Source organism: Arachis stenosperma, chromosome 2 (assembly GCF_014773155.1).
Source record: "Arachis stenosperma cultivar V10309 chromosome 2, arast.V10309.gnm1.PFL2, whole genome shotgun sequence".
In the NCBI taxonomy this organism is placed as follows: domain Eukaryota; kingdom Viridiplantae; phylum Streptophyta; class Magnoliopsida; order Fabales; family Fabaceae; genus Arachis; species Arachis stenosperma.
In genome coordinates, this window is record NC_080378.1 from 41,914,781 (window position 1) to 41,926,748 (window position 11,968).

Sequence of the window (11,968 nt, forward strand, 5' to 3'; positions counted from 1 at the left end):
CCTGGGCTTTCCAGCAATATATGATAGTCCACACTTTGCCCAAGATTTGATGGCCCAAACCGGCGTTCAAAGTCACCTCAAGAAATTCCAGCGTTAAACGCCGGAACTGGCACCTAAATGGGAGTTAAACGCCCAAACTGGCATAAAAGCTGGCGTTTAACTCCAAGAAGAGTCTCTACACGAAAATGCTTCATTGCTCAGCCCAAGCACACACCAAGTGGGCCCGGAAAAGGATTTTTATGTCATTTACTCATCTCTGTACACCCTAGGCTACTAGTTCTCTATATATAGGACCTTTTACTATTGTATTTATTATCTTTTGACATCTAGTTCTTAGATCATTGGGAGGCTGGCCATTCGGCCATGCCTAGACCTTATGCTTATGTATTTCCAACGGTGGAGTTTCTACACACCATAGATTAAGGTGTGGAGCTCTGCTGTACCTCGAGTATTAATGCAATTACTATTGTTCTTCTATTCAATTCCGCTTGTTCTTTGTCCAAGATATCACTTGTTCTTCAACTTGATGAAGGTGATGATTGACGCCCATCATCCTTCTCACCCATGAACAAAGTGACTGACAACCACTCTTGTTCTACAAGCATTCGAGGCTTAGTGAATATCTCTTGGATTTCTGATTGCACGATGCATGTTTGATCGCCTGACAACCGAGTGCTCGCCTGACAAACGAGCCAGCCATTCCGTGAGATCAGAGTCTTCGTGGTATAGGCGAGAACTGATGGCGGCATTCAAGAGAATCCGGAAGGTCTCACCTTGTCTGTGGTATTCTGAGTAGGATTCAATGATTGAATGACTGTGACGTGCTTCAAACTCCTAGCAGGCTAGGGCGTTAGTGACAGACGCAAAAGTATCAATGGATATTATTCCGGCCTGAACGAGAACCGACAGATGATTAGCCTATGCTGTGACAGAGCATCAGGGACGTATTTTCACTGAGAGGATGGGAGGTAGCTGCTGACAACAGTGAAACCCTACACAAGCTTGCCATGGAAAGGAGTAAGAAGGATTGGATGAAGGCAGTAGGAAAGCAGAGAGACGGAAGGGAAGGCATCTTCATACGCTTGTCTGAAGCTCTTACACCAATGATATACATAAGTATCTCTATCTTTATCTTTATGCTTTATTCGTTTATCACTATACCCATTTGAGTCTGCCTGACTGAGATTTACAAGATGACCATAGCTTGCTTCATACCACCAATCTCCGTGGGATCGACCCTTACTCGCGTAAGGTTTATTACTTGGACGACCCAGTACACTTGCTGGTTAGTTGTGCGAAGTTGTGTTTATGCCATGGTATTGAGCACCAAGTCTTTGGAGCCATTACTAGGGATTGTTTATGTTTGAAAAGTATTGATCACAATTTCGTGCACCAAGTTTTTGGCGCCGTTGCCGGGGATTGTTCTTGAGTATGGACAACTGACGGTTCATCTTGTTGCTTAGATTAGGTATTATTTTTCTTCAGAGTTCTTAAGAATGAATTCTAGTGTTTCAAGGTGATGTTCTTATCATCACCAAAGCTGATTGATCATCATCAATTTAGCTCTTGAATGCAATGTCTTGCTGAAGCTTAGCTAGCTATGTCTAATTCCTTTAGACTAAAGCTTTAGACTAACATTGCATGATTCCTGGAATTCTCATTAAGAATTTTGATACCTTTATTTTCCTTTTCACTTAATTTTTGAAAAAGCACAAAAAAATTACAAAATCATAAAATCCAAAAATATGTCTTGTTTGAGTCTAGAGTCTCATCTTAAGCTTAGTATCAATTGCATGTTTCTGTTCTTATTGCATTCATGCATGTGTCTTCATTAATCTTCAAGATGTTCTTGATGATTTCCTTGTTTTGATCTTTGAATTCTCTTGACTTGAGTGTTTATGTGTCTCATATGCATTCTCATTAGTGTCAGTAGTATGCAAACTGCTAAGTTTGGTGTCTTGCATGCATTGTTATTTGATTTCAATTGCATTTTGGTTATTTCTTACTGATAAAAATCCAAAAATATTTTCAATTTGTGTCTTCTCAAGTCAATAATACAAGAGAATTGAAGATTCATAACATGCTGCAGAGGAATTGCACAGAAAAAGCTGGGCGTTCAAAACGCCCAGTGAAGAAGGACAGACTGGCGTTTAAACGCCAGCCAGGGTACCTGGTTGGGCGTTTAACGCCCAAAAAGGGTGCATTTTGGGCGTTAAACGCCAGAATGTATACCATTCTGGGCGTTTAACGCCAGGATGGTGCTAGGGGGAAGATTTTGTTTTCAAATCAATTTTTTTTCAAGTTTTCAAAGTTTTTCAAAATCAAATCTTTTTCAAATCAAATCTTTTCAATCAAATCTTTTTCAAAATCAATTTCTTTCCTTTTTCAAAGATACTTACTAACAATTAATGATTTGATTGAACATTTTTTTCTTTCTTGTTGAGGAAGGTTTTATGTTTGAATCATATCTTTTCTTGTTAGGCAAATCATTAATTTTTTAAAATCATATCTTTTCAAATTGTTTTCAAATCATATCTTTTAAAATTGTTTTCAAATCATATTTTCTCAATCACATTTTTTTTAAACCAATCATATCTTCTTAATCACATCTTTTTCAAAATAGTTTTCAATCAAATCTTTTTAACTTCTAATTTCAAAATCTTTTTCAAAAATCACTTGATTTCTTTCCCACTCTTATTTTCGAAAATCAATTAGTGTTTTTCAAAAATTTTTCAAAATCTTTTACTTAATTTTCGAAAATTACTTCCCTTCTTCTCACATCCTTCTGTTTATGGACTAACACTATCCCTTAATGCAAAATTCGAACTCCATCTTCTTTGATAATTTCGAATTTTCTACTTCTGTCTTCTATTTCTCTTCTTCCTCTGACACCTCAAGGAATCTCTATACTGTGACATAGAGGATTCCATATTTTCTTGTTCTCTTCTCTTTCATATGAGCAGGAACAAGGACAAAGGCATTCTTATTGAAGCTGACCCTGAACCTGAAAGGACCTTGAAGAGAAAGCTAAGAGAAGCCAAAACACAACTCTCTTTAGAGGACCTGACCGAATTCTTCAAAGAAAAAAGAATACATGGCAGCCGAAAACAACAACAATGCCAACAATGCAAGGAAGGTGCTGGGTGACTTTACTGCACCTACTCCCAACTTCTATGGGAGAAGCATCTCTATCCCTGCCATTGGAGCAAACAACTTTGAGCTTAAGCCTCAATTAGTTTCTCTAATGCAACAGAATTGCAAGTTCCATGGACTTCCATTGGAAGATCCTCATCAGTTTTTAGCTGAGTTCTTGCAAATCTGTGACACAGTCAAGACTAATGGGGTTAACCCTGAGGTCTACAGACTGATGCTATTCCCTTTTGCTGTAAGAGACAGAGCTAGAATATGGTTGGACTCACAACCTAAAGATAGCCTGGACTCTTGGGAAAAGCTAGTCAATGCCTTCTTGGCAAAGTTCTTTCCACCTCAAAAATGGAGTAAGCTTAGAGTGGAAGTCCAAACCTTCAGACAGAAGGATGGAGAATCCCTCTATGAAGCTTGGGAAAGATACAAACAATTGATCAGAAAATGTCCTTCAGACATGCTTTCTGAATGGAGCATCATAGGTATCTTCTATGATGGTCTCTCTAAACTATCCAAGATGTCTTTGGATAGCTCTGCTGGAGGATCTCTTCATTTGAAGAAGACACCTACAGAAGCTCAAGAGCTCATTGAAATGGTTGCAAATAACCAATTCATGTACACTTCTGAAAGGAATCCTGTGAACAATGGGACAAGTCAGAAGAAAGGAGTTCTTGAGATTGATGCTCTGAATGCCATACTGGCTCAGAACAAGATATTGACTCAACAAGTCAATTTGATTTATCAAAGTCTGTCTGGAATGCAAAATGCACCAAGCAGTACTAAGGATGCTTCATCTGAAGAAGAAGCTTATGATCCTGAGAACCCTTCAATGGAAGAGGTGAATTACATGGGAGAACCCTATGGAAACACCTATAATTCTTCATGGAGAAATCACCCAAATTTCTCATGGAAGATTCAAGAGAGACCTCAACAAGGTTTCAACAACAATAATGGTGGCAGAAACAGGTTTAGCAATGGCAAGCCTTTTCCATCATCTTCTCAGCAATAGACAGAGAACTCTAAGCAGAACCCTTCTGACTTAGCAACCATGGCCTCTGATCTAATCAAAACCACTCAAAGTTTCATGACTGAAACAAGGTCCTCCATTAGGAATTTGGAGGCACAAGTGGGTCAGCTAAGCAAGAAAGTTACTAAACTCTCTCCTAGTACTCTCCCAAGCAACACAGAAGAAAATCCAAAAGGAGAATGCAAAGCCATTAACATGGCCGAATTCTGGGAGGAAGAAGAGGCAGTGAACACCACTGAGAAAGACCTCACTGGACGTCCACTGGCCTCCATCGAGTTCCCCAATGAGGAACCATGGGAATCTGAGGCTCAAAATGAGACCATAGAGATTCCATTGGACTTACTTCTGCCATTCATGAGCTCTGATGAGTATTCTTCCTCTGAAGAGGATGAGTATGTCACTGAAGAGCAAGTTGCTAAATACCTTGAAGCAATCATGAAGATAAATGACAAGTTATTTGGAAATGAGACTTGGGAGGATGAACCCCCTTTGCTCACCAAAGAACTGGATGACTTGTCTGGGCAGAAACTACCTCAAAAGAGGCAGGATCCTGGGAAGTTTTCAATACCTTGTGCCATAGGCACCATGACCTTCAAGAAGGCCTTGTGTGACTTAGGGTCAAGTGTAAACCTCATGCCCCTCTCTGTAATGGAGAAGCTAGGGATCTTTGAGGTGCAAGCTGCAAAAATCTCACTAGAGATGGCAGACAACTCAAGAAAACAAGCCTATGGACTTGTAGAGGATGTTCTGGTTAAAGTTAAAGACCATTACATCCCTACTGATTTCATAGTCCTAGAGACTGGGAAGTGCATGGATGAATCCATCATCCTTGGTAGACCCTTCCTAGCCACAGCAAAGGCTATGATTGATGTTGATAGAGGAGAGTTGATCATTCAAGTGAATGAAGAATCCTTGGTGTTTAAGGCCCAAGGATATCTGGTGCGCGAAATTGTGAACTATACTTTTTCACAACTCTCATAATCCCTGGTAATGGCTCCAAAAACTTGGTGCGCTCAATACCATGGCATTACACAACTTCGCACAACTAACCAGCAAGTGCACTGGGTCGTCCAAGTAATAAACCTTACGTGAGTAAGGGTCGATCCCACGGAGATTGTTAGTATTGAAGCAAGCTATGGTCATCTTGTAAATCTTAGTCAGGAAAACTCAGATATATATGGTGATGAACGAAAATAACATAAAAGATAAAGATAGTGATACTTATGTAATTCATTGGTAGGAACTTCAGATAAGCGCATGAAGATGCCTTCCCTTCCGTCTCTCTGCTTTCCTACTGTCTTCATCCAACCCTTCTTACTCCTTTCCATGGCAAGCTCGTATAGGGTCTCACTGTTGTCAGCAGCTACCTCCCATCCGCGCAGTGAAAGCTAATGCACACACTCTGTCACAGTGCTGCCAATCACCGGTTTGGTTCCCTCCCCTACCGGAATAGAATAACTCTTTTGCGTCTGTCACTAACGCCCAGTAGGTTACAGGTTTGAAGCACGTCACAGTCATTCAATCATTGGATCCTACTCAGAATACCACAGACAAGGTTAGACCTTCCGGATTCTCTTGAATGCTGCCATCAGTTCTTGCCTATACCACGAAGACTCTGATCTCACGGAATGGCTGGCTCGTTTGTCAGGCGAGCACTCGTTTGTCAGGCGATCAACCATGCATCGTGCAATCAGAAATCCAAGAGATATTCACTAAGCCTCAGGTGCTTGTAGAACAAGAATGGTTGTCAGTCACCTTGTTCATGGGTGAGAATGGTGATGGGCGTCAATCATCACCTTCATCATGTTGAAGAACAAGTGATATCTTGGTAAAAGAACAAGTGGAATTGAATGGAAGAACAATAGTAATTGCATTAATACTCGAGGTACAGCAGAGCTCCACACCTTAATCTATGGTGTGTAGAAACTCCACCGTTGAAAATACATAAGAACAAGGTCTAGGCATGGCCGAATGGCCAGCCTCCCAAAGAGGGTTTAATCATCAAAACATGATCAAAAGATCTTTTCAATACAATAGTAAAAGGTCCTACTTATAAGAAACTAGTAGCCTAGGGTGTACAGAAATGAGTAAATGACATAAAAATCCTCTTCCGGGCCCACTTGGTGTGTGCTTGGGCTGAGCAATGAAGCAATTTCGTGTAGAGACTCTTCTTGGAGTTAAACGCCAGCTTTGGTGCCAGTTTGGGCGTTTAACTCCCATTTAGGTGCCAGTTCCAGCGTTTAACGCTAGGATTTCTTGAGGTGACTTTGAACGCCGGTTTGGGCCATCAAATCTTGGGCAAAGTATGGACTATTATATATTGCTGGAAAGCCCAGGATGTCTACTTTCCAAAGCCGTTGAGAGCGCGCCAATTAGGCTTCTGTAGCTCCAGAAAATCCGCTTCGAGTTCAGGGAGGTCAGAATCCAACAGCATCTGCAGTCCTTTTGAGTCTCTGGATCAGATTTTTGCTCAGGTCCCTCAATTTCAGCCAGAAAATACCTGAAATCACAGAAAACACACAAACTCATAGTAAAGTCCAGAAAAGTGAATTTTAACTAAAAACTAATAAAAATATACTAAAAACTAACTATATCATATCAAAAACATACTAAAAACAATGCCAAAAAGTATACAAATTATCCGCTCATCACAACACCAAACTTAAATTGTTGCTTGTCCTCAAGCAACTGAAGATCAAATAAGATAAAAAGAAGAGAATATGCAATGAACTCCAAAAACATCCATGAAGATCAGTATTAATTAGATGAGCGGGGCTTTTACTTTTTGCCTCTGAATAGTTTTGGCATCTCACTCTATCCCTTGTAATTCAGAATGATTGGCTTCTTTAGGAACTCAGAATCCAGATAGTGTTATTGATTCTCCTAGTTAAGTATGATGATTCTTGAACACAGCTACTTATTGAGTCTTGGCTGTGGCCCAAAGCACTCTGTCTTCCAGTATTACCACCGGATACATACATGCCACAGACACATAATTGGGTGAACCTTTTCAGATTGTGACTCAGCTTTGCTAAAGTCCCCAATTAGAGGTGTCCAGGGTTCTTAAGCACACTCTTATTTGCCTTGGATCACAACTTTATTTCTTTCTTTTTCTTTCTTTTTTTCTTTTTTTTTCGGTTTTTTTTTTTTTTTTCGTTTGCTTCCTTCTTTCTCTTTTTTTTTGTTTTCACTGCTTTTTCTTGCTTCAAGAATCATTTTTAATGATTTTTCAGATCCTCAGTAACATGTCTCCTTTTTCATCCTTCTTTCAAGAGCCAACATTCATGAACCACAAGTTCAAAAGACATATGCACTGTTCAAGCATACATTCAAAGAACAAAAGTGTTGCCACCACATCAAAATAATTAAACTACTATAAAATTCAGAATTCATGCAATTCTTTCCTTTTCAATTAAGCACATTTTTATTCAAGAAAGGTGATGGATTCATAGGACACTCATAACTTTAAGGCATAGACACTAAGACACTAATGATCATAAGACACAAACATGGATAAACATAAAGCATAAAAATCGAAAAAAAATAGAAGAACAATAACAAGGAAATCAAAGAACGGGTCCACCTTAGTGATGGCGGCTCTTTCTTGCTCTCGAAGATCCTATGGAGTGCTTGAGCTCCTCAATGTCTCTTCCTTGTCTTTGTTGCTCCTCCCTCATGATTCTTTGATCTTCTCTAATTTCATGAAGGATGATGGAGTGTTCTTGATGCTCCACCCTCAGTTGTCCCATGTTGGAACTTAGTTCTCCTAGGGAGGTGTTTAGTTGCTCCCAGTAGTTTTGTGGAGGAAAATTCATCCCTTGAGGAATCTCAGGGATCTCATGATGAGTGAGATCTCTTGTGTACTCCATCCTTTTCTTGGTGATGGGCTTGTCCTCATCAATGGGAATGTCTCCCTCTATGTCAACTCCAACTGAATAACAGAGGTGACAAATGAGATGAGGAAAGGCTAACCTTGCCAAGGTGGAGGTCTTGTCCGCCACCTTATAGAGTTCTTGGGCTATAACCTCATGAACCTCTATTTCTTCTCCAATCATGATACTATGGATCATGATGGCCCGGTCTATGGTAACTTCAGACCGGTTGCTAGTGGGGATGATTGAGCGTTGTATGAACTCTAACCATCCTCTAGCCACGGGCTTGAGGTCATGCCTTCTCAATTGGACCGGCTTTCCTCTTGAATCTTGCTTCCATTGTGCGCCCTCTTCACATATGACTGTGAGGACTTGGTCCAACCTTTGATCAAAGTTGACCCTTCTAGTGTAAGGATGCTCATCTCCTTGCATCATAGGCAAGTTGAACGCCACCCTCACACTCTTCGGACTAAAATCCAAGTATTTCCCCGAACCATAGTGAGATAATTCTTTGGATTCGGGTTCACACTTTGGTCATGGTTCTTTGTGATCCATGCATTGGCATAGAACTCTTGAACCATCAAGATTCCGACTTGTTGAATGGGGTTGGTAAGAACTTCCCAGCCTCTTCTTCGGATCTCATGGCGGATCTCCGGATATTCACTCTTTTGAGTGAAAAGGGGACCTCGGAGATCACCTTCTTCAAGGCCACAACTTCATAGAAGTGGTCTTGATGCACCCTTGAGAGGAATCTATCCATCTCCCATGACTCGGAGGTGGAAGCTTTTGCCTTCCCTTTCCTCTTTTTAGAGGTTTCTCCGGCCTTGGATGCCATAAATGGTTATGGAAAAACGAAAAAGCAACGCTTTTACCACACCAAACTTAAAATGTTTGCTCGTCCTCGAGCAAAAGAAGAAAGAAGAGAGTAGAAGAAGAAGAAATGAGGAAGATGGGGAAGGTGGTGTGTTCGGCCAAGAGGGGGAAGAAGGGGTGTTTAGGTTGTGTGAAAATGAAGAGTTGAAGAAGGGTATTTATAGAAGAGAGGGGGGGGGTAGAGGTTCGGCCATTATGGGTGGGTTTGGGAGGGAAAGTGGTTTGAATTTGAAGGGTGAGGTTGGTGGGGTTTTATGAAGGATGGATGTGAGTGGTGAAGAGAAAGATGGGATTTGATAGGTGAGGGGTTTTTTTGGGGAAGAGGTGTTGAGGTGATTGGTGAATGGGGGAAGAAGAGAGAGAGTGATGGTAGGGTCCTGTGGGGTCCACAGATCCTGTAGTGTCAAGGAAAAGTCATCCCTGCACCAAATGTTGCTCAAAATCACGTTTTGAGCCATTTCTGGCGTTAAACGCCGGGCTGGTGCCCATTCCTGGCGTTTAACGCCAGCTTCTTGCCCTTTACTGGCGTTTAACGCCAGTCTGGTGCCCCTTTCTGGCGTTAAACGTCCAGAATGGTGCCAGACTGGGCGTTAAACGCCCAACAGCTAACATTACTGGCGTTTGAACGCCAGTTTCTTCTCCTCCAAGGTGTGCTGTTTTTCTTCCTGTTTTTCATTCTGTTTTTGCTTTTTTCATTGTTTTTGTGACTTCTTATGATCATCAACCTACAAAAGAGATAAAATAACAAAAGAAAATAATTAATTATAAAACATTGGGTTGCCTCCCAACAAGCGCTTCTTTAATGTCATTAGCTTGACAGAGGACTCTCATGGAGCCTCAGAAATGCTCAGAACCGTGTGAAACCTCCCAACACCAAACTTAAAGTTTGAATGTGGGGTTTCAACACCAAACTTAGAGTTTGGTTGTAGCCTCCCAACACCAAACTTAGAGTTTGACTGTGGGGGCTCTGTTTGGCTCTGTTTTGAGAGAAGCTCTTCATGCTTCCTCTCCATGATGATAGAGGGATGTCCTTGGGCCTTAAACACCAAGGATTCTTCATTCACTTGAATGATCAACTCTCCTCTATCAACATCAATCACAGCCTTTGCTGTGGCTAGGAAGGGTCTGCCAAGGATGATGGATTCATCCATGCACTCCCCAGTCTCTAGGACTATGAAGTCAGTAGGGATGTAATGGTCTTCAATCTTCACCAAAACATTCTCTACAAGTCCATGAGCTTGTTTTCTTGAGTTGTCTGCCATCTCTAATGAGATTCTTGCATCTTGCACCTCTAAGATCCCTAATTTCTCCATTACAGAGAGGGGCATGAGGTTTACACTTGACCCTAAGTCACACAAGGCCTTCTTGAAGGTCATGGTGCCTATGGTACAAGGTATAGAAAACTTCCCAGGATCCTGCCTCTTTTGAGGCAGTTTCTGCCTAGACAAGTCATCCAGTTCTTTGGTGAGCAAGGGAGGTTCATCCTCCCAAGTCTCATTTCCAAATAACTTGTCATTTAGTTTCATGATTGCTCCAAGGTATTTAGCAACTTGCTCTTCAGTAACATACTCATCCTCTTCAGAGGAAGAATACTCATCAGAGCTCATGAATGGCAGAAGTAAGTCCAATGGAATTTCTATGGTCTCATTTTGAGCCTCAGATTCCCATCGGAACTCAGAGGAGATTGGTACACGCCCACTGAGGTCTTCCTCAGTGGCGTCCTCCTCCTCTCTTTCCTCTCCACATTCGGCCATGGTTATGGCTTTGCACTCTCCTTTTGAATTTTCTTCTGTATTACTTGGGAGAGTACTAGGAGGGAGTTCAGTAATTTTCTTGCTCAGCTGACCCACTTGTCCTTCCAAATTTCTAATGGAAGACCTTGTTTCATTCATGAAACTTTGAGTGGTCTTTATTAGATCAGAGACCATTGTTGCTAAGTCAGAAGTATTCTGCTTAGAACTCTCTGTCTGTTGCTGAGAAGATGATGGAAAAGGCTTGCCATTGCTAAACCTGTTTCTTCCACCATTATTGTTATTGAAACCTTGTGGAGGTCTCTCTTGATTCTTCCATGAGAGATTTGGGTGATTTCTCCATAAAGAATTGTAGGTATTTCCATAGGGTTCTCCTAGGTAATTCACCTCTTCCATGGAAGGGTTCTCAGGATCATAAGCTTCTTCCTCAGATGAAGCTTCCTTAGTACTGTTTGGTGCATTTTGCATTCCAGACAGACTTTGAGAAATCAAATTGACTTGTTGAGTCAATATCTTATTCTGAGCCAGTATGGCATTCAGAGCATCAATCTCAAGAACTCCTTTCTTCTGACTAGTCCCATTATTCACAGGATTCCTTTCAGAAGTGTACATGAATTGGTTATTTGCAACCATTTCAATCAGCTCTTGAGCTTCTGCAGGCGTCTTCTTCAGATGAAGAGATCCTCCAGCAGAGCTATCCAAAGACATCTTGGATAGTTCAGAGAGACCATCATAGAAAATACCTATGATGCTCCATTCAGAAAGCATGTCTGAAGGACATTTTCTGATTAATTGCTTGTATCTTTCCCAAGCTTCATAGAGGGATTCTCCATCCTTCTGTCTGAAGGTTTGGACTTCCACTCTAAGCTTACTCCATCTTTGTGGTGGAAAGAACTTTGCCAAGAAGGCATTGACTAGCTTTTCCCAAGAGTCCAGGCTTTCTTTAGGTTGAGAATCCAACCATATTCTAGCTCTGTCTCTTACAGCAAAAGGGAATAGCATCAGTCTGTAGACCTCAGGGTTAACCCCATTAGTCTTGACTGTGTCACAGATTTGCAAGAATTCAGCTAAAAACTGATGAGGATCTTCCATTGGAAGTCCATGAAACTTGCAATTCTGTTGCATTAGAGAAACTAATTGAGGCTTAAGCTCAAAGTTGTTTGCTCCAATGGCAGGGATAGAGATGCTTCTCCCATAAAAATCAGGAGTAGGTGCAGTAAAGTCACCCAGCACCTTCCTTGCATTGTTGGCATTGTTGTTGTTTTCGGCTGCCATGGGTTCTTCTTCCTTGAAGAATTCGG

General features: G+C 41.2%; 2 non-coding genes across 2 annotated transcripts; one reads left to right on the forward strand and one right to left on the reverse strand.

Annotated features, from left to right (window-relative positions):
* Positions 1–3,499: 3,499 nt before the first annotated feature.
* Positions 3,500–3,607, reverse strand: LOC130963925 (small nucleolar RNA R71). The gene has a single exon (XR_009080041.1). It is a non-coding gene; the product is annotated as a small nucleolar RNA R71 (small nucleolar RNA).
* A 7,822-nt stretch (positions 3,608–11,429) lies between these two features.
* LOC130964794 (small nucleolar RNA R71) lies at positions 11,430–11,537 on the forward strand. The gene has a single exon (XR_009080867.1). It is a non-coding gene; the product is annotated as a small nucleolar RNA R71 (small nucleolar RNA).
* The last annotated feature ends 431 nt before the right edge of the window (positions 11,538–11,968 follow it).